Source organism: Rhipicephalus microplus, chromosome X, assembly GCF_043290135.1.
Source record: "Rhipicephalus microplus isolate Deutch F79 chromosome X, USDA_Rmic, whole genome shotgun sequence".
NCBI classification, from domain to species: domain Eukaryota; kingdom Metazoa; phylum Arthropoda; class Arachnida; order Ixodida; family Ixodidae; genus Rhipicephalus; species Rhipicephalus microplus.
This window is the reverse complement of record NC_134710.1, coordinates 124,437,681-124,455,165: the sequence shown is the minus strand read 5'-3', so window position 1 is coordinate 124,455,165 and position 17,485 is coordinate 124,437,681.

Below are 17,485 nucleotides of genomic sequence, written 5' to 3'. Positions count from 1 at the left end.
TTTTCCCAGCGCAGCTGCAAGTGATAGCGTGGCTTTGTGGTAGGACACTTGCTTGCCACACGAACGGCCCGGGTTCGACCCTACATAGAGCCGGAAATTTTATTTGCCTCTTTCTCAATTTTTCGCTCACAGCCAATGGTGGCGACGCCGACGGCAGAATTTGTGCGACGCGAACTCTCTAAAAAACCAGAAAAAAGACTCCGCGCGCCCGGAATCTAACTTGGGTCCTTTTAAAATCGTGAACGCAAGACGTTAACCACTGAGCCACTGAGGAGCACGTCCTTCACAGTACAAACGGCAAGCTATCTGTATCTACCACTTACCGCTGCTCACGGGCATCTCGGGGGGAATTATCTTGTTTTCAGCACTACCTGCAAAATGGCGCAATGAGCTCGCGTCACCCCATCGCGTGGCCGCGCGCGCTGTAATCTCCCACGCGTACTTTGCCCCGTTTAGAGTAGGGTAGCGACGCTTCCTCGCGCACCCTTATCTCGCGGTGGGAAGGAGGGGAGGATCGTACGTCTTGGCTGGCCTCCGGCTTTACGTGGAACGATTCAGTTGTAGTCACCGGGCGCACAAAGGTCACTGCAATCATTGCAGTCTCTATTTGCGAAAAGCGTGCGCTTTTCAGGCACAGCGAAGTAACAACTGAGACGCTTATTCGCGTGCATCTGTACCTGTGAGTACGCTTCGTGCGTCGTTAGTGCGTGAGAAACGCAGGGCACGTTTTGATCTGCTTTCCATTCTGCGCGTGACCTTCCAATTTGTTGCTGTCACGTTCATTCCTTCGCCTTTGCGGCAAAGCAGTGCTTTTTCAAGAATGTTTTCAACAATGGTACCAAATCTACGCAAATACTTTGTTGTCGAAACTTAAGGACATGAATGTAAAGCAAATAAAAGCACCTGTATACGTATAGCTTAAGATATACAGAGCGCACGACGGTCACCTGATAGATTCTAGGTGAACGGCAACCGCTTTCGGTGGACCATCCTGTGCACGAGCTTGTCCGCGGTGCGTGGTTGCTAGTGGCGTTGAAAAAGAAATACGCTATTAAATGCGAAGCATTTCTTAGCTAACTTCGGCGACTTAGAACGTATCTATCTATCTATCTATCTATCTATCTATCTATCTATCTATCTATCTATCTATCTATCTATCTATCTATCTATCTATCTATCTATCTATCTATCTATCTATCTATCTATCTATCTATCTATCTATCTATCTATCTATCTATCTATCTATCTATCTAAACGCTTAGGTTTGAGTGCTCTCATGGCCACCCCCATAACTTGGCGTGAACCAAAATCAGCATGGGAGGGTAAGGTGGTTTGACGAATATAACGCGCTGGTCAATATGTGAATAATGTCGCAATCCCGCCGCGTACGTCGTCAAACACGTCAAGCCAGACAGTGACATATACCCACACGCGGGTATGTGCCGCTGGTATGCGGGTATGTGCCATAGGTGATTGACGGTATCTACCAAGGAACGACGAGAACACACACGTTATGTTTTAACGCGCGAGCGTTAAGCAATACCCGACATCGGCAGCGTCGACCCAACGAAGGCATATAGAATAAATGTCAGTGTTAAGAAAAACCTCATATAGGCAGCGTTCACTCCTCGACGATTGCAAATAATAAATTTCATGGTCCCAGCAGGAAGCGAACCCAAGCATTCTGCGTGGCAGTCAAGCATTCTACCACAGAGCTGCGCCAGTTCTTGGTACTACTTTTTAAGTATACGCTAATCTTCGTTAAACGTCAATAGTGGCTGCACTGTAGCCTACCAAGTTTTATAAACATTACGTATGTACTCCTTTGATACAGGCCCCGACGCGGTGGTCTAATGGCGAAGGTACTCGACTGCTGACCCGCAGGTCGTGGGTTCGTATCCCGGCTGTGGCGGCATGCACTTTCGATGGATGCGGAAATGTTGTAGGCCCGTGTGCTCAGATTTGGGTGCACGTTAAAGAACCCTCAGGGGGTCGAAATTTCCAGAGCCCTTCACTACGGCATCTTTCCTAATCATATGGTGGTTTTGGGACGTTAAACCCTACATATCAATCAATCAAAACAACAGGTGCGCGCTCCCGGCGAGCGGAAGCGCATGCGCGGCGGCAGATAGCGCACAGCACACTCATTCGTTCAGTCGTTCCCGCCACTGAGTTTACCATTAATTAAAACGCGCTCCTTACCCGCTCTCCACTCTACCGCCTTCATGAAAGCCAACAGCAAGACAAGCAGCATGGTCGCTTGCGTCCCATTTCTAAGGAGCTACACTCATTGGTTGTATTCATACATGGACTGCTATTTTTTTATATTTCTCAGTTTCGAATTATATAGCTATTCCACGGCAAACTGTGTAAGCTTTTTCGGTTACTATTGCGTTTTTTTTGCTTTCTACGAATTGTCATCAAAAGCCGCAAGCAACGTTGCGGGCCCTGCTATCGCTCTGTCTCCAAACACTTGCTTTTCCGGTTCTTAGGGCCAAGAGCTAGTACTGTTTGTCCTGAGTCTGTTTAGATTATTCTCAGTAGTGCGGTTATTAAAGATCCATTTTCTAACGCTTAACGTTCTTGCGATTGCAGATGATATTCAATAAGATATTTTGATTTACGAGCAGTTCATGCACCGCCATTGATTCCTTATTACTTCGTAGACAGACATTCATGTTTCTGTGTCACACTACTTCCCATTCCTCTTTCCCCCTTATTTTTCTTGCGTGAAACGTTTAAGTGAAAGCTTTCAAGGGCAATGCGGACAGATATAAATAAGTAAATAATTCTGTTACCTCGTTTCTAAGAACTGAGTAACTTCATTCGTGACAGAAAGCAGCAATTTATATGGGAGTGAAGAATAAAAAAAAAAAGAAAAAAAAGAGAGAAGGTAGGAATGTTAACAAGGCCGCAATACCCGTTTTGCTGTCAGGCACTGTGGAAGGGAAAATGGAAGCATGAAGGATAAAGGCGGAAGAGGAGAGCGTGCAAGACAACCAGATAGTTCACAGCGTATGCGCGAAAAACAACAAACAAACAAACAAACAAACAAACAAACAAACAAAATGCTGAATTTTTACAGCTGTTGCTCAAGCTGTTGCTCAAACTTGATGCACTCTCTTCTATTCTGACGATTGGTGAGCCACGCTAAGTATCACGTCAGCGATTTGCATACGCCGACTGAGTTGTCTGCCTTTCAATAAAAATCTCTCTCTCTCTGTCTCTCTCCTTTCGATGACCCGCTGAGGTGAACTAGTGGCTAAGGTTCTCGGCTGCTGACCAGCGGGTCGCGGGATCGAATGCCGGCTGCGGCGGCTGCATCAATCAATCAATCCTTCTTTCGGTGAGCCAGCTTATGCATTTTCTGGGCGTCGAATGCCGCTAGTTTGTTTAGCATACCTCTACTACACAGCAGAACGCCAGGGCAGCTCTCAGTGTATCCTTATGCACCATCGCGCTTTGAGTAGATGCGGAGTGCTGGTTGTTCGGGAGAGCATGGGTGACGTCTGTTAATGAACGTAATAAGAATATAACTTTTCAATGTGCAGTTCACACCTAATTGGCATGTATAGTGGATGAATGCCATAGTAGGGGTGGTACACTTCCCCAAGTTGACGATCTGCGACTACGATAGCGTAGGTCATTCGGAATAGTTAATTTTACAAGCTTGTTTCTCAGATGTGCCCTCCGCTTAAGATGTTGGCTGCGCTGGACAGTTAGGGAGCACAAGTGACGTACAAACGCCTCTTTCACGGCCAGAGAGAACAGCCTGGTTGACCATAGCTGGCCAAGACGCCAGATAATTTCAGTGGCTTCTTGTTGACTGCTTTCAACGTAGTAACGATAAGAACGAGACCGCTGTAGAGAGGAAAAAAAAAATGAATAGTGGGACGAAGCAAGTGGAAAGCACAGGTGGTAATAAACGAAAGAGGGGGGTAATAGCCCGTAGACTATTCCGGGAAAACAAAGGACATTCGGTGTGTTAGCCATTCGATCCTCTGCGCACCTGACAATCCCCTCTTCTGAAACGAAGAAGAAAAAAAGTTAAAAAGCGCTGAATTCTTCTTCGCCGTTAAAAGTGAGCTCATCCAGGTGATCAGGACTGCGAACAGGAGACAAGGTTTTTTGTCTATGTGAATTAAGAGCTCTGCGCACAAATCGCTTACAATCGTCCCGAATTCTCTTCCTCTTTTCCGCCATGTTCCAGTGAAACGTTGTACAGGATACCGGGGAAAACGCGCAGTACGCAAACCCGGAGTACCGTGAAATTTCTGATTAGCATGCAGATCAGCAGAGGTGCCAACCACCGCCGGGAGGCTGCCACTGCGTCCAGCGCACTCGAGCTCTTCGAAGAGGCGAGAGGTGGCCGACGAGATCAGATTCTCCGGTTCACCGAGTTTGCTTACCGCGCAGCGCCGACAAACGAAGGCGCCGCCTACGGCGACAACAGCGGAGCCGGGACTCCCCCGTGGAGAAAGGGAAGAACGCGGCGGTAACGAATCTGCGAAACTAGCGCCGGGTCTCAAGTTCTCACGTTGTGCGAGGGGCGAAATTGCTCCGCATGGCAAGAACCATGCGAAGCCCTTCCCGAGGGTTTTCGATTGGAAGAGGTGGAAGCGGCTCCTCGCCTTCTTAGGCCAGATGGTATACGTTCTCGCGCGTTACTCAGGTAGCCGAGCGATATTATATTCTACAGAGCTTCTGTCTCGCCACGCGTGGAATTCTTATTTGCGACAGTCGCACCGTTTGTTGCATGGCTCTCAGTACGTATCAGAGCTTAACGGCTTAGGCTGTGTGCACGCTGCTCGCGAGCGAGACTGGACGTGTTTTCGTGTCCTTGCACGCTCCGTGAGAGTCTGTAAAGCTTTTGGCCCAACGGGAGCTCAGAAAGTTCCCATATATATATTTTTTGAAAGTGTTAATCTGTCACACACCGTTTCCTCGTGGTGTGGCGCGCCCCTACTTTGTTCGAAAAAAGCGATTTCTTTAGCACTACACAGATAGCTGTATATTGTATTCGTAATGAACTGTCGCTATATTTCTTCGTAGCTGCGTATTACAACAGGTCTTCGTGTTTCGCGTATAATTAGCCAAGATTACCAGCCATTGGGAAAGGAGAAACAAACAAATAAACAAGCAAATAAGCAAACAAAAACCTTCGCGGGTGCTTATCAGTCGAAAACAAGGTTTATGCAGAAAAGCTGCAAGTGTGCGCGTTTGACGTGATGACATAATCACGTTACGTCATCATCTCAATGTCACAACTTAGTCATCAGAACTGTACTTTAAAACTGAATTTATCGCTTGATGGGCCCTTAACGATTTAAAAAATACCCCTTCACATAGGCATATTAGCCGGGGAGGCAAAAAGGGCCCGACCCCCCCCCCCCTTCCCCAACTGACAAAAGTTAAAAGAGCTGAGCCCCCCCTCCTCCCCTACTTCCAACAGTGGTCAATCTTGGCTGCACGCTGGGGAAACCAGCTACTAAGGCGATGTTTTCCGTCACAATAGTAATTCCTCAATTATGTTCTTTCGAGAAAATGAAAATGTTACGAGGCAATGCTGAAATATAGCGGTAGTTTGCCAATATTTCCGCACTGATGATTTTCCTTGTAGGCTCCTTGCGGTGCGGGTCACCTCGCTTTCGTGCCTTGCACTGTAGCATTGCACATCATGTAAGCGGCGAATAGGGGCCCTGTAACATTACATCACTTCTTCATGCTTTTATTCCGCTGTGACTTGTTGATGCAGTTACGGATGGGAACGAGCAAACTTTTTATGGACCAGCCAAATGATTTGTGGCTTCTGGAAAATAATTTTCTTTCTTCGGAAAGGATATAGCATGACTGCTGCTCTGTCGAAGCTGTTGGGAGACCATGAGTGTTACCAATCGTTTTTAATGTTTAAGGTTTTTTTTTTTCATACTGAAACGCCAAACAAAAGTGTTGCCGATTTAGCCTCTAATAAACCTGATCAGCCTTGCTTATGGTAACTTGGAGCCATGGCGGCAGCTTGCAAGGCCACGAATAAAACAGTGGGCTCGAGGTCAGTGGGGAGCTCAACTTTTAAACTTTCCCCACAACTTTACGCACCGGAGCAATGAGAAGGGGAAAGCCTGTGGTTTTTAGCGCTATGAAGGCTTAGTTAGGAGTCGGGCTAGTTGTTTTTCACTGAATTCGAATTGTGTTGTACACTGCTCAAAATACATCTCGAACAGCGATGAAGCACACACGTGCAGCGTTGCCTATTTCTCTCTATTACTTTTTCTCTCATCAAGTATGAGCTCACAGAGATGTATACGCAATCAAACTGCTAAACGACGTTACGATGCAAGTAGAAATATTTTATTATACTCATAATACGTCTCGCCAGCTGCTATAAGTATCCGCTGCCTATGTGATTGGCAACTATAGCCTACTTGAATTACATTTAGAAGGAGACGATCTCCGGCTTCGTGACGTCATGTAATAAGCTGGCAATTTTATGGCGCCAAAAAAATTTAAAGGCCGAAGAACCAAGAGCAAGCAATATTCCGTATCGAAAATAGTTCACTCTCTTATTTTTTACGGGGTCATGCATAAATGGTCATTACGCGATGGACCATTTTCGTGTCATTTGTTGCATCGCGTAACAAGCTGGTGTTGTGTGAAAGACTGTTTACACCAATCATATACAGCTAACGACCATTTCGAAAGGAAGCAACGAGGGACAGTTTAACGTTATAATCGCGCACATTTTGTTGTTTTAAAGAAAAATTTTGTTTACACCATTTGTACTTACGTATTTATGCAGGTGTCTGGAGGCCCTTCAAGAAACGCTGTTGATACAAATACAATGAGGGTAAACAATGTACTAAGACCATAACAGATCTAATCATACACTTTAATAAAAAGGGTTGAGAATTGGATAATAACGGTTACATGATAAAAGCAATATTATTAATAATTGCACGCTCCTGAAACAGCGTTCGGACTATTAGCAAACAAGGCAAATTATAATATCCACAATCCTGAATATATGCAAGAAAGTTTAATCCTTATTATGAAAAAATATAACAGCAATCATTCCTTGAAAGTACTTGATTGATTCCTCCGTCATAGGAATCGGTATACAGCACGAAAGTAAAGCGCGCCCTTACAGAGGTAATTAAATGTTTATTGGTCATTGGTAAAGGAAGGTTTGCCGAACGTATGTTTTTGTTGTTTTGCAACTATAGCCCCGTCAAACGTGAATGTATCCTAGTTGACGCTTGATACATCTCCAACCCTACGACTAACGTCCATGATAAATTTATTAAACGAACTATTGTGCTATCTGTAGATGTTAACCACCGAAGCATAATCAGAGAAAGAGGCGTGATAGCAAGATGAGCGTCGCATATTGGATGCAGAAGTTATTTTCGATGCAGACGAAAATGCTGTAGGCCTGTGTGCTCAGATTTGGGTGCACGGTAAAGAACCCCAGGTGGTCGAAATTTCCGGAGCCCTCCGCTACGGTGTCTCTCATAATCATATGGTGGTTTTGGGACGTTAAACCCAACATATCGTTATTCGATGCAGAAATTGGGCTAAAGGGGCCAGTACTCAGCCTGTGAAAGTGTGATTGAACTTCGTCATGAAAGCTGGTCATGTCGGAAAGCTCGTCATGTAACCTCTTTAGCCCGGCCACGATGTTTCTCGAGACGCGTAAGCGAGGAACGCGCTATAACATCCACGTGAGGCAGGCGTGTGTCGCAGCGCTACATTTCAGTTTTGATGGACGCTATGAACGATACCAACGCTCGGGTTAAGGTTCCAACCTCGCGGCGCGTTAAGACATTGACAAAATCGCGCGTGTGCTGAAAACGCGCCGAATGGAACCGACGCGTAGCAGTACGCGTTGCAGGGGCTAATCGAGGAGGCCACAGTAATGATGAATTACTTTACCGCTCCAAGAGGGCGACACTACCCCAGTGAGGAAGAGCATTCTAAGAGGAAAGCGTGAAATATATAAGGCGCGTTTGTATCAGTTAGAATCTGTGGCCGTTGCGCAGTGAATAGCGTGCCCGGCTCTTTTGGCGCTGGATTGAGAGGTAATGGGTTCGATGCCCGCTAACAAAACTTTTTTTCACAAACAATCAGGAATATTGTTTCCGCGATGGACATACGTCACTTAAGTCTTAGTGGACACCGGAATACAACAGTTTTGCGTTGAAATTCAACTGATCCCATGAACAGTGCATGGGAATCGGTTTCATTCGAAGCTGTCAGCGAGTATACCGTCAACGCCGCATTCTTATTTTCTTTCGGACAGGCGTTACGGGGCACATCGACGTGTTTCTGTAAATAGAGTTGTAGCAGTCACCACACTGACGTTTAAAAAAAAATATTACCTGACAACCTCAGCACTCACGTTAGGGCACGGTCATAATTTATATGGAAATGACGTGCGGGGTATACGGTGCGATGATGTGAATATCATTTGTTAGCGCATTCTTCCGTTGCCGAACAACGCTTGATTGTAGCTTGTCGATTCATGTAAGTGCGTATATAATGCACACGAGACTGCTATAAAAGTGGAGCGGACCCTGAAGCCTCTCGCTCGCTGGATTCCGTGCCGACCGGTTGTGCCCTCGCGATCTCCGACGTCAGCGTAGCTGTGGCTGGCTGGGCTGGCCCTACGTCATCTCCTGACGCCGATCTCTGACGACAGCGTAGCTCTGACCTATTAGACTTGCCCTACGCCATCTCCTGACGCCGACAAGAGCTCTCGCAAGTGGTGCCCCGTCCTCGGACTCCTGTGACCGTGTTTTCATCTTTCCTATCTCTCCTATCCCCTCATATGTCCTCGCTCGCTGTCCCAGTGCATCTTTCTCTCTATATATACCTTTAATCCTATTCTTTTAATCCCTACTCACTCCCATCCCTTGTGAGCTACTGTTGAGGTGTCGCACCTTGATGCAGACAGTTACGGGGCTCACTTTTCTCTTCTTTTCCCTCTTAAAACCACTTCAGACCCTGAAGACACAACTGATGTTAACCCGGTATGACATGCGTCTGTAAAGTAGGAGTACATAGGCAATGTTTATTTCGTTGTTATAAATTCAGGTAGCTAGCACTGCAACCATAATCACTTTGAACGTACTTGATGTCTGCTTTGGTTCAATTTCTGCTGCGATCCTGATTATTATTCTTTGCAGCCGTCGGATCAACCTTGTGGACGCTAGATTTTTTTTAAGTTATCGCGGTTAAGTTACCGACGTATCTTGTCACCACTTCAATAAAAAAAAACTTTAAGGCGCATGCCCGCATACTGCAGCCTTTGGTATACAGGTGTGCGACACAAATGAATGAAAGAAAATGTTTCTTCACGTACACGATATGATTTTCACGTTATGTCAAGACAAGACGAATGTTCTCATACTCTCGTGCTTCCCTGCGCCAATTTGGTCTATACTAAAGTACTCAGGCAACTACTAAAGGACCAAGACGTATACCGGGCCAGTAGATAGGTAGACAGAAACACTGAAAGTACGTCATGGTTCCCCAACGATTGCTTCGTATTTAAAAAGTCAATTATTAGGGAACTGGTTGTAGTCATTGAAGGTTTCATTCAATGATACAAACATATACTATTGGGGAGGCCTCCATCAATTAACATAATTGTATTCATGCGGAAAGTTGCGAGATAATGCATAAAAACCATCACGTGTAATACTATATTACATGCATGACACGCATAAATGTGTTGTCCCAGTGGAAGCTGCTTAAAACTGACTGTCTGCTCTTTTACGCTAGTGAACAAGTGCATTTCATATCAAAAGTGCGAGTGCGTCGATGAACTTCTCTGAACTTCTCTCTTGACACACACACACACACACACACACACACACACACACACACACACACACATATATATATATATATATATATATATATATATATATATATTGATACGCCACTGCCCCTTCAGCGTTGCCGCGGTGGTTTTCCACAGCATCACTGGACATCACCTTTCGCAGTGCATGTACGCTGGGTTAATTTTAATTTTTCGCTTCTTTGTATACATAGTCTCCTAACTGTTTGACTCTTGACTCTCATCTGAGAGCGGCAATGTTTTATGTGCATCTTCACCGTGTGACTCAATTAAGTTCTAAAAAGGGAGAAGGCAAGTCCATGCCCACATACCTCGTGCATACAAAATATTGTTTTGGAAATCATGGGGCGTTGACTCACAAGAATTTCGCCACTGTACACAATATTTAAAGATTTGAGTGAATGTACTTGTGTCAGGTTCGTTTGTCCTGCTGTTATCCAGATGACATGCATATATTATTATTTATGCTCAAACTGTTTTCATGTTCCTACCACGCATTTTCTCTTTTATTACCACATTTTATATGCTTGTAGGAAATCTTTCGTGAAATTCAACTGTCAAGAAAACGAAGACCATATACATAATCTTTTTGACAACCACGGTCGTGAAAGACCCTTATGGTTTCAAAAACCGCGGTAAGAGACAAAAAACAGCCGAGATTTGGCGCGTTTGTTTATTGGTTGAGTGATATATATTTTTTTTTCAAAGCCACGCGACAGTTTTCAGAAACTTCGCAAATCTTGGTTTACGAGGGGAGCTAATATATAGACCCTTCACGACAAAGTGCAAGGTGGCTTCATTTCGACGCATATCTCGGACAACGGCTCTATACATATGAGACTGTGGAAAAGCTCGCGCTATGTTTGGAGCCACGAGGGGCCGCGTTTTTCCGCAGTGTCCCGAACCATGCTTGCTCTGAGGGATGTTCTCACGACAGGCTGTACGGAGTGTTTCTCACTTCATCGAATCGAAACGAGACAAGGAAAAGATTTAGATACGTCGCCGCTCAACTGGCGCTACCATTTTAGAGGATTATATATATGCAACGGCCCAGTGTGCGGCATAAAGTTGGAAACGAAATACCATATAGCGAAACACTCAGTATTACTCGCATCCGTTCATTTTTTTTTGTCCAATATAGTATCGAATACGTTTGTACTGATTCTGACAGGTTAAGTATTTCCTAGAATAATGCGCAGATTAATACAGTGAATTGTGACTGGTTTCGTAACTGGTTTTCGCGAGCGCGTATATAGCTCAGTATCCCTGAAAATGCTTGCTGTTTAATGTACAGTGCTTGTTCACGAGATTGATCAAACAGCTCATCGCGCTAAACTTTGCCAAGAAAAGGTTTTGAAAAACCGCATTTGTGTGTTTTTTACGCGTTCAGAGGCGTTTTACGTGACGAATGTGAGCGTGGACGTCAACGCGAGTGCACATGCATTGTTTTATAGTGAAAGCTGTTATGACATCCCAACATGGGTCACGTGCGCGCCGTAGTTGTCCACCGCCGGTGTTGTTAACCACTGCTACACGAAATAAGAAAAAAAAGTAGTCATTAAGTAGTTTGAATTAAGGACACAATGAGATTCGAACCCGAGGTTCCCTGCGTTCCAGTTGAGTATGCTATACCAATGAGCTACGCCGATGCTTTGAGCTCCCTCCCGAATTGGCCCTAGACAGGCTTGATGTCGGGAAAGGAATCGCGTTAATATGAGCATATAATAAAACGTTATAAAACATCACAGGAACAACCAGGCGTCAGATGATGCGAATTGCGCGACGAGTGGGTCGTACAATGCTCCAAACGTTTGCAAAAGCTTGATCTTGTTCACCCAATAACTGTGGCGCATACCCACTCTGGGCGATTGTGAAGATGACAAAAGCTTCTGGCGTATACTTGTTCATCGTCGTCAGTCACAGCATGCACGTAAAAATTGCACCAAGTTCCTCGCAAGTGTGCAGCAGGTACCATGCTTCTCCGAAGAATGACAAAGCATGGCATAGTAAATGACTGCTCATTACACAATGATTAATGGCGTAGTGGGTATCCAGGAAGTGTGCTTACAGCAGCTACCCAAAGAGTGGTAAGAAAGGTTCTTAAAGGCCACTCTTTTAGCTTTCGCTGCGACAGCGCTGCGTGTTCAGCGAAGACCTGTCGGTTCTTTAGGTAGTTTTCTTTATTGATCACATTTATATGTTTTCGACTTATAATGTTTGTTTGGGCAATGTGTGTCATGTGTATGAGTATGTATGTAAAAACAGCAACAACCAGACAAAATTATGAGAACTATCCAACAGTCTTTACGTATACTTGACTTCCAGCATATAATAAGTACCTTTAATAAAGATATGCACAACCAGGACAAAGAAACCCAGAATGGTCAAGCTAGCTAGCGAATGGAGTGTTACTTAATACCGGGACCCCGGCGAATGTGTACACGACGGGAAACAAACAGGAGTGACGGGGGATTGCACGGTTTCCTCCGGCACAGTATCGCATAATCTTGGCAAAGCCTGCCCTTAATTGGTTGTACGATACGCCAAAGCAAAGCCAACGTCGTCCCCCCCCACCCTAACAGATCGCACTCGGGTGCAACCAGTACACTAGAATCTTCGACCTCTTTGCGTCATGATGGCATACAGCTTTGCCACGGAGCGCCTGTGTGGTCTTTGTCTTAGCTGATGCTGCCGCTATATAGCAAGGCATTGTGCCCACATGGCATGTTGAAGGTGTACGCGTCGACGACTAAGACATTCACAGTGTTGCATCGGCGATTTGTGACTGCCTTCATTATAATGTCGTCGTTGTGAGGGAGAACAAACGAATAGGAGCAAAGGCGTCACAAAATTTGGAGGGGGCAGTGGTCAGACATTAGGTTGAAATGAGCAAAAAGGTGGCGTTCGCCACGAACGTGGAAAATGCCCTGGTGCCGTAAAATATGAAATATTATGATCACCATCAAATGAGGAACAGTGTGAATAGATGTCGAAAGCAAATGAAATGCTGGTATCTTCCCTATGGAAGATGCAGGGAGCGCTAGTTCGTCGTTCTTGTTTTTTTTTCTTTATGAAAGTGTTTCGATGAAAATTATTATTTAAGGTGGTCATTTTTCTGTGAAATGTGCACCTTGCGCGTGTTATTCACTTCGCGGCGTCGACACATTCATCGAAAAGCGACGCACGGCTGCCGAGTTCGCGAAAACTGAACAATGTAACACGTGCACGTGGATAGACGTCGCGCTCATTTGAGCGAAGCCGCGGAGAACCGATTCTCGTGCTTTTCGCAACAACACGGCAATTCTGACGGCAACTCCGTTGGGCCAAATAGTCCCAAAACGAAGTTTCGCAAGCGACGCAACTCTTACTTTCGGTCTCGCAAGCACGGTGCCTGCGGTTACGTAACGTAACGAACACATACGCTGCCTGATATCGAACAACAAGGAGGCCATTCACCGCGCGCTTTTGTTGACAATAGCTACAGATTTATACGCGTGCTTTGTGGATAACAATCGGTTACTAAGCAGTGGCCATTGCAATGAAAGTTCTTCTGAGTTGCTGCTGCTGCTGTGAGGGTATACTGCAGATATTTCGTCTAAATGGGCACCCACTGTAGCTGAGTGTATCTGTAGAAGCTGGCGGAGAAAAAAAATTTCGCAAGCTTTCAAATGCGTACTTCTCCTGTGTGGGTGAAAAAAACAAACAAATGATGAAAGAGAGAAAAAAAAGAAAAGAAAGAAAAACTACGGTTTTCCATGGTCTTTTTTTTTCACTGCAACGCAGTCTGCTATAACGGTGGAAAAAATGCTACAGAACAAAGTAAAACCTAGCACATTTATCGTGTAGATGATCAGTGGCATTAACCTCTGCGAATTACAAGTACGCGTACAGTGCGTGGTGATGTGATATTGATCGTTGCGGCCACACGAGCGTTAGACCATTAAACGTTTCGAGAACCGTATCGCCGACGTTCGCAAACTTCCGTGCAGGACAAAGAGTGCGTATGGAGTATCCGCTAAGAAAAAAAAGGTCGCTTCTTTAAAAATATTAATTTTTTAAATTTCGCACTCGCGCTACGAGTAGGCTAGTCATTGGTAACGGCTAGTCGTCGAACTTTTTACGTCTAAGAAAGGCGCTATAAAATAAAAGAATTTTGATGCATTGCTAATTGCCATGACACACACGAACACGGTGGCGCGTCTTTCGTATACCATGCTGATTTGATGAAACCCCGTGGCTGTAAGTATGCAGACGATTTTGCATGAATGCCGCGTCATTTAACTAAAAATTTCAGGTGCTGAACTATGCATGAACTCGTCCATATTATTAACGCTGCTAAAGACACGTAACACAACGTGGGAAAACCAGAGGACATAGAATAAGAATTTATAAAGTGATCGATGTTCGGCAGCGAGCCTGTTAGTAGTTGAGCTCGTCTACATTTTGATTCTGAAGCCAATGGGTTCTTAACTTGACCGCAATAGCAAGCTTTAAATGCGAAACATTGCGTACTGGATGTACTTCTGGCGTCTATCTATCTGATATGTGGGATTTTAACGTACCAGAACCACCATATGATTATGAGATACGCCGTAGGTGAGGGCTCCGAAAATTTCAGCCCCATCCATCCATCCATCCATCCATCCATCCATCCATCCATCCATCCATCCATCCATCCATCCATCCATCCACCCACCCACCCACCCATCCATCCATCCATCCATCCATCCATCCATCCATCCATCCATCTATCTATCTATCTATCTATCTATCTATCTATCTATCTATCTATCTATCTATCTATCTATCTATCTATCTATCTATCTATCTATCTATCTATCTATCTATCTATCTATCTATCTATCTATCTATCTATCTATCTATCTATCTATCTATCTATCTATCTATCTATCTATCTATCTATCTATCTATCTATCTATCTATCTATCTATCTATCTATCTATCTATCTATCTATCTATCTATCTATCTATCTATCTATCTATCTATCTATCTATCTATCTATCTATCTATCTATCTATCTATCTATCTATCTATCTATCTATCTATCTATCTATCTATCTATCTATCTATCTATCTATCTATCTATCTATCTATCTATCTATCTATCTATCTATCTATCTATCTATCTATCTATCTATCTATCTATCTATCTATCTATCTATCTATCTATCTATCTATCTATCTATCTATCTATCTATCTATCTATCTATCTATCTATCTATCTATCTATCTATCTATCTATCTATCTATCTATTTAGTCGCCTACGTCTGGATGCTCTCGTGATCACCGCCTTAACTTGGCGTGAATCAAAATTAACATGGGAGGTTGGTTTGACGAATTTGACGCGCTGGTCAAGACTCACAATATCCCGTCGCGTACGTCGTCAAACAGTTCGCGCCAGACATTGGCACATACCAACCTTCAGGTATGTGCCACTGGCATTCGGGTGTGTGCCACAGGTGATTGACTCTTAGTATCTACTCAGAAATGGCGAGAACACACATGGGTAATTTTAACGTGTGGGCGTTACGAAAAAACTCACATGGGCAGCGTTGATCCGACGAATTCATTGAACAAATGTAAGGGTCCCAGCAGAAATTGGACCAGAGCACTCTGCGTGGTAACTAAGTATTCTACCACACAGCCACATCAGGTCTTGCAACTACTTTTCAAGTAGACCCTAATGATCGTGAAACGTCAATTGTGGTTGCAGTACTGGCTATCTAATTTTATAAACATTACATATGTACTCCTATCATACAGACATCACGTCGGGTGAACGTCAGTTGTATTTAGGTGACATTCACTGCAGTTGATTTATGCAGTACTGTCCGGGACTGCCATCGTCACAAGCCCCAGTGCTTCATATCAACTTATCGCTTCAGGTGTTGCTAATACTCATGTTCTTGTTGGTTCCGTTGCGCAAGTGCACACAACTGGTTATGCAAACATCGGCAACTGTTCAACATTTGTCTGTGCGTGCAACATTTGCACATATATTTAACGTCATTTCATAACGTGTCGCTCAATTAGAAATTGCAACATGGTCACCTTCCCTACGCACTCTTTGCATTACGTCGATTCCCAAGTTACGTGGAATCTGTCAAATTTTCTATCTATCTAGCTGCCTACGTCTGGGTGTTCTCATGATCACCCCATTAACTTTGGGTACACCAAAATCAGTATGGGAGGGTGGTTTGACGAATATGCCTCACTGGTCATGACATTAGTGAGGTCACACAATCTCCTTGCGTGCGCCGTCAAATACTTTCCAAAACAGAGTAGCACATATGCGACGGTATAGCTATATACGTGCCACTGGTATGCGAGTATTCGCCACAGGTGATATACCTTTTATATCTAACCAGGGATGGCGAGAACGCGCCTGGGTAACTTTAACGCTTGATCGTTAAGAAAAATCTGCCATAGACAGCATTTACCGGACGAATGCAAACAATAAATATCAGTGTCCCAGCAGGAATTGAAAGGTATTCGACCACAGAGCCACACCACGCCTCAGATTTACTTTTCAAATAGACCCTAATGTTTGTGTAACATCAATTTCGGTTGCAGTACTCGCTACCCAATTTTATAAACATGACCATGTACTCCTATGATACTGCCGTCATGTCGGTTTAACTTATATTGCAGTTATGCGCAATCCGCTGAAGTTAATTTGTGTAGCAGTGCTGACGGCTACCATCCTGGCGCACACCAGTGCAAACACCAGCGCTTCATGTCCGCTTAACGATTCTGTTGCTGATAATATCCATGTTGCTGTTGTCATCGTTACACAACTCTAAAGAACTGCTAATATAAAACTTCCTTTAAATTGTATCCCTAATTGGAAAATGTCTGAGAGTTGTTACTACGGGGAAAACATCTTTCAATCCACTTCATTTCTTCCGAAAATTTGAGCTGGTCAAGTACATAATGTAGCAGTATGGCCAAGCAGGCACAGTGAGGTATTTATTTTCAGTTTCCAATTGTGGTGTCGCGTTTTATAAGTGCTGTGTTGTTGCCCTTCAAAATGCGGCTGTCGTAATTCGGGGCCTTTATCCTCAGACAGGAGAAAGGCATTTGTCTTCTGGCAATTGAAAAAAAAAATTGAAACGTCGTTTTTCATATAGCAATTACCTGTGGAAGCGTGCCCATTCACATTTAGCGGTTGTAGATGACTGTTAAAAGCACAAAGGGGGGTACGATTCATGGAGAACCGCCAACGAATGGCGCTATCTCCGGCCCTTTATTGCGGAGCTGCTATCAGTTTTCATTTCTCCGCTCGTCGTACCCGCCGTCTGATCGCTCCTCATGCGCTAAATTTCGCAGCCGAGTTGCGCGCGCGTCTTCATCGCTGGAATCAGTCTTGACAGCAGCGAGAAAGAAAAAAAAAAGGAGGGCTTCATTTCGAGCCACTGTGGCGAGAGCTAGAACAATTGCGCCTATCAGAAGAAAGAGAAGGAGGGCGGCAAGTCAACCTTTGCCACCCTTCTTTTCTCATCCACAACCCCCCCCCCCCCTCCTCACCTGACTGGCGTCTACGTCGATAAAGTAAATTTAGCGGCGGCAAAGGCGGGCCCGGTCTGCCAGCAGCTGCGAAGCA